General features: G+C 39.5%; 1 protein-coding gene across 5 annotated transcripts in view; it reads right to left on the reverse strand.

Annotated features, from left to right (window-relative positions):
- The window catches only part of LOC117002281 (centromere protein P), a 114,647-nt gene that overhangs the window by 33,852 nt on the left and 67,404 nt on the right, over positions 1-13,391 (reverse strand). The gene's annotated exons all lie outside the window — the stretch shown is intronic.

Here is a 13,391-nt window from a genome sequence, read left to right on the forward strand (position 1 = left end):
ATCACCATCTGTTGAGAGTGGGGGCAGTGATCCTTATCTCCACGGCAGATATTCTGCTAATGGGCCATCCATTGAAACCAGGCAGGGCATTGTTCTTTACCTTTTCACAACCCATCCTTCCTCCAGCGAGTCATTTTCTGTTAATGGCCATTGAGTCCCACTGTGGGACTGATAAAATTACTGCATCCCATTGGGAGTTGCTCCAGCCAGGAGGAAGAGCCCAACATTCCTTACCAAGATAAAAACAGAGGTTTTGGGACACTAAGGGAGCCCCTTTCTCCACTGACTCCAGAGGAAAACCGGATTTCTCCACATCCCCACTGGAGCTCCGGAGGGAAACTGCACCTTGTACAGGAGCACTGCTTCAACTGAACCACATCTGTCACTGCAGGAGGATGCAGCCACCATTTAATGGGACTGCTGCCAACACCCTGCCTGACGGGGTGTCAGGTTGTACTCTGACTGTGTCAGGGTTTGGAGTTTGTTTCTTTGTAGTACTGTATTTCTATTTTAATTTCCCTAGTAAAGAACTGTTATTCCTAATTCCCATATCTTTTCCTGAAAGCCTCTTGATTTCAAAATTCTAATAATTTGGAGGGAGGGTGTTTACATTTTCCATTTCAAAGAGAAGCTCCTGCCTTTCTCAGCAGACACCTGTCCTCCTAAAACAGCAACTTTTTGTTCTTTGTCCATATATAAGCCGCACCTGATTATAAGCTGCACTTTGGGTTCGGACCAAAATTTTAGTCAAAATGGTGCAGCTTATAATCGTGAAATTACACCAGCAGTGAAATGCCCCAGTAGTGAGACAGAGTGAAGGGAAAATGCTTTTGAAATGACACACAGCAGTAGCAGAGGCAGAAGACCAAGCATGAGAAAGAAGCCAAGGGAACGTGTTTGTTGTTGTGTGCAACAAATGGGTGCTTGCTCACTTCAGAAATCCACAGGCAATTAAACTTGCACAACATTTCCATATGTCAGATGGAAGCAGCTCAAATCCATTCTTCAAAATAACCAATACTGGAAAGCACTTTATTATAAAACTCAACACAAAACCACTATAATTAGTTTATTCTCTAAAATATATTTGAGCAAATAATTAATTTTTGCAGGCTTACATTGGAAATGAGTATGCTTTGAGAAGGCAATTGGATTGAGAATGGAATAATAGTTCTGCTAAGTGTTATCAGACTCAGAAGTCTTATGAAATAATATATATGTGTATACATAAATACTGGGAGAGCCTTCATGGCAAGCCCCTGGTGAGAATTGCTTTAAGGGAGATCCTGCTAAGCCAACCCAGTGATAATTCTGCCAGGCAATGGGATCTGGGAGAGCCACAGCAGCATTCTCATTTCTCCTGTTCTCCACACACAGATGCAGCTGACTTCTATTCACAGAAAAATTCAAGAGTGAACCAGCTGCAAGTTTCTAAGACTGCAGAGATGCCCCATCAGATTTAAAAAAAGATTTCAGAGAAGAAACTACTTATAGTACAGCAAAACCCTGGATCTGATGTTTTCAGTAAGCCAGCCAGAAACAAATGCAAGGTAAACAGATCTGAATACAATGTGTGAATGTTGAAACTATAAGAGGGAAAGGTATTTTATACTTATATTTTACAGTCAGTAAGAGACCAGAATAGGAGAGGTTAGAATTCAATAGCCATAGCAATTCCAGAACCACAATACTCTCTGGTGTAAGAGGATTTTTGGGGGTTTAGAATCTTTGTTGGATTTCTAAGTTCTGACTTGCATTATTGGCTCAAGTATCCCACATCAGAATTTTGACAAGATTTGCTAGGTCTCATTGTAAATTGAAATGTAGCAGAAGACATCCTGTGGTTATCACCAAATTAAACAAAAGGTATAAAAGACACCATTGTTTTTACTGAGTAAATGACTTTGAGGATCTGCCTGAGCCAGGGACAGGCACTTCTGATATGATTAAAAACTGCAAAGGTCTCCAACAAAATAATGTTGTTTCAATGGAAGCTTGGATAGCTTTCTGAATTTGAAGAAACAATTAGAGGCAATGTTTTCTCTAAGCAAGGTAAAAGAGCTTTCTTAGGGAAAAAACACAACAAAAAACCTCAGAAAAACAAAGGCATCAAATACCTCCCAAAATGAGATTTGCATTAGTAATACCCTCGTGTTGAGGCTTTTAGAATCTCTGAGACCCCAAAAATGTTGAGTTCATGCTATCTACCCTTCTCCATTTTCCATTTCAATTTAATAGAGATCCCTCCACAACAAAGCTACAAATCACTCAACTTTGCCCCAAAAATGAGTTGCTTTGTGAGCACTTGTTTCCTATTTGCCCATGACAAACTGAATTTCACTCAGTTAATTCACTATTACAGTAACATTAGAAAGAGAGAGAGATATAATTTCTGAATTTCGATTCTGAAATACCTATCATGCTTGCACTTGCTGCAAAAACCCCTTAGCATGCTAAAAGAAAATAACTATCAGAACTAGGAAATAGAATGTCAACATTTCTCTACTAAAAATTTGTGCTTTTACTGAAAGAAATCAATGAACTTTTAAGATCTCTCAAATCACAGCTTTATAAACAGTTACATCACAGCAAGAAAATAAACAGTTTATGATTTGTGCTGTGTGGTAATACCAGAGTTAACTGGTGGAAACTCTCCTGAGAAAACATTTTCTAATTTAAGTACTATGTTTATATTCCAATGTATACAACTTTCAGACAAGTCTACAGACAGAAAAATAGTAAAATTACGAGTAAATACTACCAAAACAATTTTACACAATAACCCTGATAACTTTCTGCATGAAGCAGAACAAGTCTGCTGACTGTGGGTTTGCAGACCAATACAATTTCTGGTGCTCTGGAAGGTTCCTCAGGAAGCTTCAAAATCTCTCCTCGGTTGGAAATGCAACCCCTGGGACCTGCTTTGGATTTACAGCCTCAACCAACCAGTGTCAAAACAACAAAGAACTTGAAGTACCAACATCTGTTACAACTTCTACACCACCTCTGCTCACTGAAGTCATAGATTTGGGAGACCAAACCAGGTAAAATCAGTGCTCTAAGGGGTCAGAACCACACCATGACCACCTTATAGAACATCCCAGCCACAGAGGTGAAGCCAACCCTTTGGAAACACTGAATGTCTTTAAAGAGATTTCCTTTAAAGCTGGTTTTGGCTGCAGGAAGCAGTTAAAGGTTTAGTGAACCATGTAACCAACCCTCATAACAGTCTCACTGTCTTCTTGTAAAATGAAAAAGGTACAAACATCCATGCAAAAGGATTTATAATAATATGTTGGACTTGCTCAGCAGACACATTTCTGTTTCCTAATGAACAAAAGAGATCCCTGCTTTTATTGCATCTTTGGTAACATGACCCCTCTCTTATAGTTAGTTACTACTGAATCCCAAACTCTATTTCAAGGCTTTAATTTTATTCTCTTGGCACACTGAAGACCATTTAAAGTGGGGAAAAAACAGCAGACATGTGAAATAAGAGCTCTGATTTAAAGATGTCAACAACTTCTGTTCAGTCTCAAGGCCCCAAAGTATTGTGGAAAAATGTCGGAACACTTTTTCCATCTAAAAGTAGCGAAGACGTCACTTAAAAACCTCTAAAATGTATTAAACAGATCTTCTTTTCCACATTAAGAAACAATCATATGATCAAAATGAATCTAGCTTTTTATTTTCCCAATAAATTAACATAAGTTTTATACCAATTCAGGTACCAAGCAGCTATACTTAAATGCCTACAAGCATAATTTGAACACTTTTGTTACAACTGCTATAATAAAATTCAATGGAAATAGAGTGTTTAATGTTCCCAATAACCAGGTTATGAAGTCTCATTACAGATGCAATGTTCCTTGCTAAAAGACACCCTGTTCTACATTAAAATTCCATCAAGAGAGACCCACAAAGACACAGCACTGTTCTTTCCTTTTCAGTTTAAGAAGTGAAGAGAGAATATCAAGCAGAACTCTTAATAAAAATCTTCCATTCTACATGATGTAAGAGTTACTGGGTCACTAAATTACTTTCAAGAACACATTCTGCACATTGTGCGCCTCTGACAGAACTTACAGAGTTGAGTACTGCATAGAGCATTTTGGCCACACCAGAAACCAATTAATGATAAATTATCATCCTTTTTATGATACTGAAATAGTCCAGTTAGTAAAGCCAATGTAAACCAACAGAGTCATTACCTCTGTGGTGTCAACTTTTTCACACAGTAAATGTGCTTCTCTCACTGGATAATGTTTGATCAGTCTTAAAAGGAGCACAGAATATTCTGAGTTGGAAGGGATCCATGGGGATCATTGATCACAGACATCCCAACAATCCCACCCTGTGCATCCCTGGGAGTGTTGTCGAAACATTCCTGGAGCTCTGCAGCCTTTGGGCTGTAACTATTTCCTGGGGAGCCTGGGCAGTGCCCAGCACCCACCTTCCTGATATCCAACCTAAACCTCCCCTGACACAGCTCCAGCCATTCCCTTGGGAATGGTAGAAGAAAACCAAACTGCCTCAGGGTGAATCTCGAAACTAAATGAAACATCTGGCCCAAAACCACATCTTTACTTTGCTTCAAGAAAAGTGGACACAAATGAAGCCCAGAAACAGCAATGCCCTTTCTCTGTAGAAATGTCACTGTCCAAGCTGGGGGACTGCCTAGCTGGCTCTGACCTGGTCCAGGACAGTTCTGCTTTTGCATTTCCCATAGAGCCTGGCCTCATCCTTCCTCATCCTGCCTAACTGCTGCTGGACAGAATCCTCCACGTTTCCTTAAGCATTCACTGACTTTATCAGCCTCTGAACAGCTCATAAAGTTTCCCAACACACAATCTGGTCATTGCCCTGGAGTTCCTTGGAGCAGCACACGACTGCCTCAGCTCTGCAGTAACATCTGGTAAAATTCCCACACTGAGGCAGGGTAATACAGGATAATAAGGGGGGGAACAACAACAACAATAATAGTAATAATAATAGTAATAATAATAATAGTAGTACAGGATAGAAAGGGAAATCTCATTTCGGCTGGAGGCTGAGGGCAACTTCACCTCTTGCCACGGCCCATTGGAACATTGCTGTATGACCCCATGTAGCTCACCCAAACCATCCCATTTCAGTCCCTCACTAAAACCAGCACAGTTTGATCTATATTTCCTACAAGTCTATCATTCATTGATGCCTCTCTGTGGGAATCCAGAGGGCTATCCCCAAAATCAACTGTACAGGTGACTAAAGACAGCAATTTTAACTTATTTTTACTTGGGAGTTCTATGGGTAATAAGGTTTATCTGGGGCATTCAAAGCTCTGTATTCAGAAACTGCAATTTTTTCAGCTTGGGAAATGTTGTGCTTTACAACTAATTTGAAGACCATATCAATGTCAAGAAAAAGGAACAAAGTCTCTTCCTCAGACTGAAGCTTCCTTCATAAACATTTCCTTCTTTTCTACAAAAGCATAAATTATGCAGAACTGTTCTGGCTATCAGGAGCAAGGCAGTTGGGAGAAATGTCTGATTATTTATGATAAGGTCCAACAACTGTTAGGCTGGACGCAAAAAATCACCTGGTGTTTGGGAGGTACAGAGGCTGTGCCATTCACTTTCCCCATACAGGCAATGCTCCTGCCCAGGGCTTGTGTCCCTTCCTCAGGCTTTGCCAGTCACAGTGGGCACAAACATTCTCTGCAGTCTCTACAAGTGAACAAATACTCAAGCGCTGAGAGAATGCCCCCAGACAATATTCTTCCAGTCTGCTTGAGCCATCCTGGCTCCATTTAATAAATAACCATTTTTTCCCAAGGCTTTAAGGATTAAAGTTAATTAAAGCATTCAGGGTTGGATTATTTAAAAGGTTAATCTTAAAAACCATTTACCTTGTAATTTCTTCTTTAATAGTCTGTTATGTAAGGAACTTCCTACAGCCACTGAGTAAACAATTACTGTAGTTTGGTAGAATTTCCATTTGTTTGGTGTTTAATTCTTTGTACGGGATACAGATTTCCACATAGCTATTGAATGAAAACTTCTGATTCATTACTTCTGTTTTAGGCTGTTATTTATATTAATTTATCTTTGGTAAAGTGAGCTATTCAGACCAGTTCATAACACACTCTTTTCTACAAAGTACTTTGAAGTAGTTCTGTTAATTCAGTGAAAAGAACTTTCATTCCAAGTGTACAGTATTATGAATATATACACAGAAATCTGTAGGTTTCCATGCAATATTACTGAAGTAAATCTATGTTTCTCTGTGAGAATTTTTCATATGATAGTAATGCATAAAAGCTGACTTACTTTTTCCACAAGACATATTTTTCTCAAAGGAGTAATACTGAACACAGCTGTGAAATATTAGATCTTCAACAACACTATCAACAAAGACAAGAAACTTCTAAGTGAGTTATGTAATGGTATTTTTAAAGGATTAAAATTAGAAAAAAGGATTAAAATGTACTTATTTTTTTCACAGCAATTTCTCCAAGCCCCTCCAAGTTGGCTATGCTGTTAGCTTTCATCCTCACAAATTCTGTTCCTTAAAAACTGACAGGGAATGAGAGCCCTTGGGAACATTTTGTGGTTCCCAGTCCCTTTTTACTGACAGTTCTATATAAACATCTATGGCTTCCCTCTAATGCAGGATGGTTCTGGACTTACTCAGGTTATTCACTGCAAGTCTTCCAGGGAAAACTCTTTCTCCCTTTTTTTCCAGCTCACTTTGGCTCTCATTACAAAGAGCTCAGGAAGCAAGACTTTTCCTCTTTCAATTAGACCAATTACTTTTTGGGTCTATATGAAACATTAAAATCCACTTCACTTTCTTGCACATTTCCACAGCTGAACTATAAATGTTTCATGAAGTATTTCCTTTTGTTATGAACCTGCCACCCACTGATTTCTTTAGTGTTGGTCTAGTTTTAGCATTTGAAGCATCAAAATAATTATTCTCTTTCTAGACAACATACGGGTTCAAATTAACCTGCATTGCCTGCATTCTGTGTTTATTTTGAAGGCTATTTTGAGAGCCTCTGGTAAAACCTTAAATGACAGGAACAGTGATTAATTCCCATTTTAGCTGAATTTAATTTCTTTCCAACCTGCGCAAAGAACATCCTCTGGTTTCATGTGAGGAAATGTACATCTTATCCCTTCACTGGAAAAAAATAGAAATTCCAATAACAATGAAGCAGAAGTATAGTCACAGTATGAACTAAATGCTGAGAAATGCCCATGGCAGGGGGGTGGAACTGGATGACCTTCAAGATTCTTTCAAGCCCAAACCATTCTGTGATTCTATGAAATTAAGATATAATTTGCTTGTTAAACAAAATAAAAGTTATTAATTTCTAAGTTACTTTCTAAAGTCAAGGCTCCTTTGTTCTGCTGTGGTAAAACCAAATGGAAATCATCCTCTGTAGAACATAAGCATTCAAGAAGAAAATAATACCCTCTACTTCACAAATTGCTCTACAAAAAAGATCTCCTTTTCCATACCACAAGTTAATATGCAATTATGACATATGTTTTCCTCCAATTTACATAAATATTTCCACTGAGTGGTAAAAGGAGCTTCTGTCATCCAGTGGATTTCTGTCTCTGACAAAAAGCAGTGCAAACCCATCCATGGTACCAAGGTTCTTAACTAACATTCTCCTGTATTTGCAACCAAACACCTTTGGGAATAGCGTACCAGGACATCTGTCTGACAACCCTTCTCTGCTAGTTTCTGTGTGGTCTTTTGGCTTAATTTAGGAATCTTTATCTTCCTATGTTTTTCATTTTTCATTAAAAAATTATAGTGATAGGACTTACTTGTGATTTTTCCCTACAGCTGAAAGGGGAAATAATGAATGCTAAAAATCAGCAAAATACTTTATGGTATAGAAGTGATTAAAGCAAATTTAATTGCCTTTTAAAAAATCATGCCACTTGAACATAATTTAGATTATATAGTACCTACAATTTAAAAGCAGCATAATGATGAGAAAGTAATAATAAAATTGTAGCAGCAGTCATTAACTAAAAGTAAATCAGACTTTTTCAGAAGGCTCCCAATTTCTTGGGAGTTTTTAGAACTAGACCCAACCCTGCATGACAGATTTATTGCTTTCGTGTTGATGAGAAACAAATGAAGCCCTCCCAGAAAATTCCCACAGATAAAAACACATATCTGAACACAGGCTGAGTTAATTAATATGACAGGGAAATAACTTCTTGAATCAGAGTATACCCTCCTTATTATTAGTAATGATACTAATGATTAGTAATGAGAGAAATACTTTCACTTCTACTATTCCAAAGTAAAAAATTGTGTGTTTCAAAACTTGCAAACAAATTGAGTTTGGAGATCTTCCTAGAGACCTTGTTACTTTTTCCATCTACAAAACAGATGTGCTCAAAGTACATGCAAACATTTACAAACCCAGGTTCTTCATCAGACAAAGAAGTGCAAAGTGTAGTTAGTTACTATCTCAGGAATGTGATATTGTGATATTCACTGCTTCCACTTCTAACAGCCAATCACAAACTGACTCAAAGTCATCTTCTTTTGGGTCTTTGGATTTTTAATTACAGTAAATTCACGAATACAAGCCGCATCTCTGGGTGTTGGCAAATATTTCGTTTTTTGTCCATAAATAAGCCGCACCCGAGTATAAGCCGCTCTGTCGTTTGCAGCGAGGACCCGCGTGCAACAAAGTTGCCAAATAGTAACAGAACGGCGGCAGGGCGGGGTTTACTGGCTCGGCTCGGGTTGTGCAGGCTCGGCCCGCTAGGGGCTGCTGATGGGGCCAGGTAACCCAGCCCGGTGCTGCCGCTCGGCGGGACCACTGGGGGCCAGCCACCGCTGCCACTGGGCTCGGTCACCACGGCCCGGCGCTGCCCTGTGGTGGCAGGCAGGGACGGAGCCCCCTGCTGCCTCCCCAAGCCGCGGCAGGGGTGGCCCGGGTCTCCTCCCTCCTCCCAGAGCCGCGGCAGGGGTGGCCCGGGTCCCCCGCCGCCTCCCTGAGCTGCGGCAATGGCGGCGCGGGGCCCCCCCCCGTCTCTCCCCCGGGTTGTGGTAGAGGAGGGAAGGAGGGAGCTCTCCCGCCTCTCTCCCCACCCCCCCGTGCTGCCTGCAGGCAGCCAGGCGCCACCCGCGGTGCAACAGAGTAGCAATTTGTAACAATCACAAAATGCCGACTTTGCAGCTGCTCAGCTCGGCACTCTGGCTGGCACTTCTGAGGTTGTAAATGTCAGAAAATTATTCACATATTAGCCGCTCCTGTTTATTAGCCGCATTTCCGGTTTAGGAGCAAAATCTTAGTCAAATTGGTGCGGTTTGTATTCGTGAAATTACTGTAATAGAAATTACTTTTGTTGACAAGTAAAGTCAGGAAAAACTAATTCCAATTAAATGATGCTACCTTTCCGCTCTAACATTCTTGAATTTTTTTTCTGGACTAGATGGCCACATTTCCTTTTTTCTTAAAACTAACAACTCACTGGAACTTGATGACAGTCTCCACTATAAGCATTACCTTTATGTTCTGAATAACAGGAATCTACCCAAAGGCTGTCTAAGAACATGCACTCATTTACATTCCATATTATTCATCCTCTTTGGTAAAACAAAAGGGAAAATGGGGGGAATTCAGCATTTGCAGGTGATCAAGATTTGGTTTTTTTTTTAGGGCATTGTTGCACTTTGGCAGAACAAATACTTGATACTCTGAGGAAATGTTGTTCTCAGTTCAGCTTGTATTCCAGAACAGAAAATTTTCCTTTAGAACTTATTGTTGGAGTGATTCAGTAGTTTGGCAGTGGTTGCAGAGTTTTTGATTTTAACTACTGTTTGATTTTCCATGAAAGAATGTCTGGTGCTTCCAATGTCTCTAAGGCAGATAAATACCCATATTCCATAAAAATGCCGTGTCACATTACCCAAACCTGCAAGCAGCATCACTAGCACAACTGACAACTGACATGTACATGCACCAGAACTGATTTCAAGACCTCCAGTGATCAGGAAAAGCAGTTTCCTGATCCAGTTTGGTGCACAAACCTTTCCACTGGACCAAGGAAAAGAGCGTCAAGGTGGGAGTAAGGCAGGTGGGAGCTTGTGAAATTGGCATTCCCACACTGAAGAATTTGTATTACAGTAATTTCATGACTATAAGGCGCACCCTTTTGACTAAAATTTTCCCCTGAACCCGGAAGTGCGCCTTATAGTCTGGTGCGCCTTATCTGATGGACAAAGTTGTGACATTTGCCACCCCGTAAGTGTGAGTTGTGAGCCATGGAGGGAACCAGAAGTGCCATGGCAGCCGGGTGGAGGTGGGCCCGGTGGCTCGCGGCACCGCCCCTGCCAGGTGGAGGTGGGCCTGGGGACCCATGGCTGCTGGGTGAAGGTGGGCCCAGGGGCCTGTGGCACCCCCCTTCCCGGGTCCAGGCAGTCCCGGGGGCCCATGGTTGCCGGGTTGAGGCGGGGCCTCGTCCAGCAACTGCATGCAGGGAGCTGGGGGCGGAGCCTCGCTGCAAAAAAAAAAAGTGCGCCTTATAGTCTGGTACACCTTATATGATCTACAAATTGCAAATTTTGCCGACTCCCGGGGGGGTGCACCTTATGGTCCGGTACACCTTATGGTCATGAAATTACTGTAATCTGTAGCCTGAGATAGAACAAAGTTAAGTGAGCTCCAGAGGCAGCAGAAACTGTCTGCAAGGTTGAAAAACCCTTCAGGTGATGCTGTGCCTCTCCAGTCATTCCAGGTCACCACATCCTTGCATCCACAAAAGCCATGATGAGCCTGACAATCCCATGGATGTTTGGAACATGTACACTTGGCTTTATTTGTACACAAGCTCTCAATATTGCAAGTTATGACCCGCCCTGCAATATTGCTGTGTTGCTAACAAACATCAGGGACTGAGGACTTTGACTGCAAAGGAAACTCTATTTTGATGCAGTTTTTAAGTCAGCTGCCAAAAACATACTAAAAACTATTAACAAGCAAAAGATGATTCATGCATGATAAAAAAAATATTTTTAATATATTTATATATAGATACTGAAGAATCAAACTGAACTACAAGAAGCTGAAGGGCAGATTTTGTATACTCAGCTGGTTAAATGGTGTAGTCCAGCCTAAGAGGAGCCAAAATTTAGCTAAAACCAAAATATGTGACCACACCGCACATGGACGGGTTGTGAGCACGAAAGGAATATGTCATGTTATTAAAATGTGATGGACAGGCTCCAAGGCAGCTTTGTGCAGTTGATGTTAGATTCATCACATTATGTAAACCACATTTATAAACAGTGCTAGAAAATGAAAAAGCACTTAGTTTGTTTTAGAATAACAAATGTATACAAGAATGGCTTAAAACAGATTGCAGTGGAAGCATTAGCCACATATGGCAGCGTATGTCTGCTCTCTCAGACAGATCAAGTAATACAAAATGCAGCAATTTTCAAGAAAGAAATCAAAGGTAGCAGTGATGAGATAATTTCAAATACAAAACACCATCCAAATTCTTTTTCATCTGCATATTTCACCATAGTGAGATTCAGTATTCTGAACCACGTATGTGTTGGATATACTTTTATTCTTTACTCAAAAATCAATTGCCATTACTCATAAATATTACATAAGTATTTTAAGGCAAGACAAAATTCTAATTTTCAACTAATTGTCTCATGGTGGAAACAGATCACTGAAAAGTTCTGGGCAAAGTCTGACCTTATATAATCTATTAGTTATTTAAACATATAATCTTTCTTAGGAAAATAAACCAACATTTGCTTGCAAAGAAAATACCCTCAGACTACTACTTGAGACTCTCTCTCTCTTCATCAAGCCAATATAATGCATTAAAAACCTGAGACATTGAAAATGTGCTGCAAATGTTGAGAAGAATAGGCTCATAAAATGGACTGAGAACCATTTGTTAAGTTTGAAGTACTGCTGTCAAGAGTAACATCTAAAGTTCAGAACTGAATAGTCAAGAGCCCTGAGAAGGTGATTTCTGGGCATTTTATCTTAGATTGCAATTATATTAACATCAAAATACTGGATCCATGTCTTGAGATAGTAAACAGTTGCATTACAAGAACAGCATATGAACTATATTTATTTCTGCTCTACTGATACTATATAATGGACAAAATTGATGGATAATCCACTTTAAGGTAAGACTGTTACATTTTTTCCAGATATTACCACTTTGCGTGTCACCATTATGTAATTGGCTATGACAAACTTTATACACATAGGAATGTGTTCCTACCACCAGAATCAACTAAAAAGAGAAAATAATAACAAAAACCTCGACTATTCATCCAAAATTGAGATGTTACTAAACCTCAAGAATAGTTTGCTGCAAAACCAGAGTGAGCTGAAGCTGCTGATTCAACACTTTGCTACTGAACAAAGTGAAAAAAGAAACCAGTACATTTATATCACAACCCTCAGGCCCTGCTCTCTTCTATTACACAGCCAAGAAAGTGCTGGAGGGTTTTTTAAAACAGCAATTTAATACTAATTTCCTCAAGTAAACCCATCCAAACCAAGCTATTCAAAACACAGGGGAGTGTTTGCTTAGGAAGCTTTGGTTTCTACAAGCAGGCAGGAGAAAGCAGATATATGCAATTTGAGATTTCAAAAAAGTTTCAGATCATCCTTTAGATTTTTCTGTGGGAATGTGATTGCTTTTGAAACTGTAACTTTATTCCTTGGGAAAAGTGATAGGGAGACTTATCATCATCCATCTGTGCTACTGGAACTGGAACACATCAAAAGCAATGCTGCAGGTAACACAAGCCTTGTCTTGATTGATATCACAGCACTAAAGTTTTAATTTTTCTTCCTTAAGAAAGTAACAGTAGACAAAATAACTATTATGCAACTTGTACAGGCATTGTGCAAACAGCACATTACATGTATAATAAAAAAATAAAAAAATCCCAAGTAATATTTCCAGGTTTTTTTTTTTTTTCCAAAGCTCAGACTTTTAACATAGAAAGGAGCTAATTAAAGAAACAGATGAAGTCAGATTTGCACAGAATGTATTGTAAATTTAAAGATACAAAGTGCTTCCCTGACTATGAAACTTGCTTTAGGTAAACTCCATTAATTAAACATCTTTGAAGTTTACATAAACAGAGGCCTATGAAAGGTAAACAAAGAATAACCCAGTTTCTAAATATTGTGATGTGCTCATCAGTACAAACTTTGTAACAGGGCACATTCTCAAAGACTTGGTTTTAAACCCACAACTTCAATCACAGAATGCTGCAAATATTGTCTGTTTTAATGAATAGATATGCTTTGTTTCCCACACACATGACAGAAATTAGCTATATTGATTAAAAATCTGATCTACAGTTTACATTCTTGA

This window comes from Catharus ustulatus, chromosome 13, assembly GCF_009819885.2.
Source record: "Catharus ustulatus isolate bCatUst1 chromosome 13, bCatUst1.pri.v2, whole genome shotgun sequence".
Classification (NCBI taxonomy): domain Eukaryota; kingdom Metazoa; phylum Chordata; class Aves; order Passeriformes; family Turdidae; genus Catharus; species Catharus ustulatus.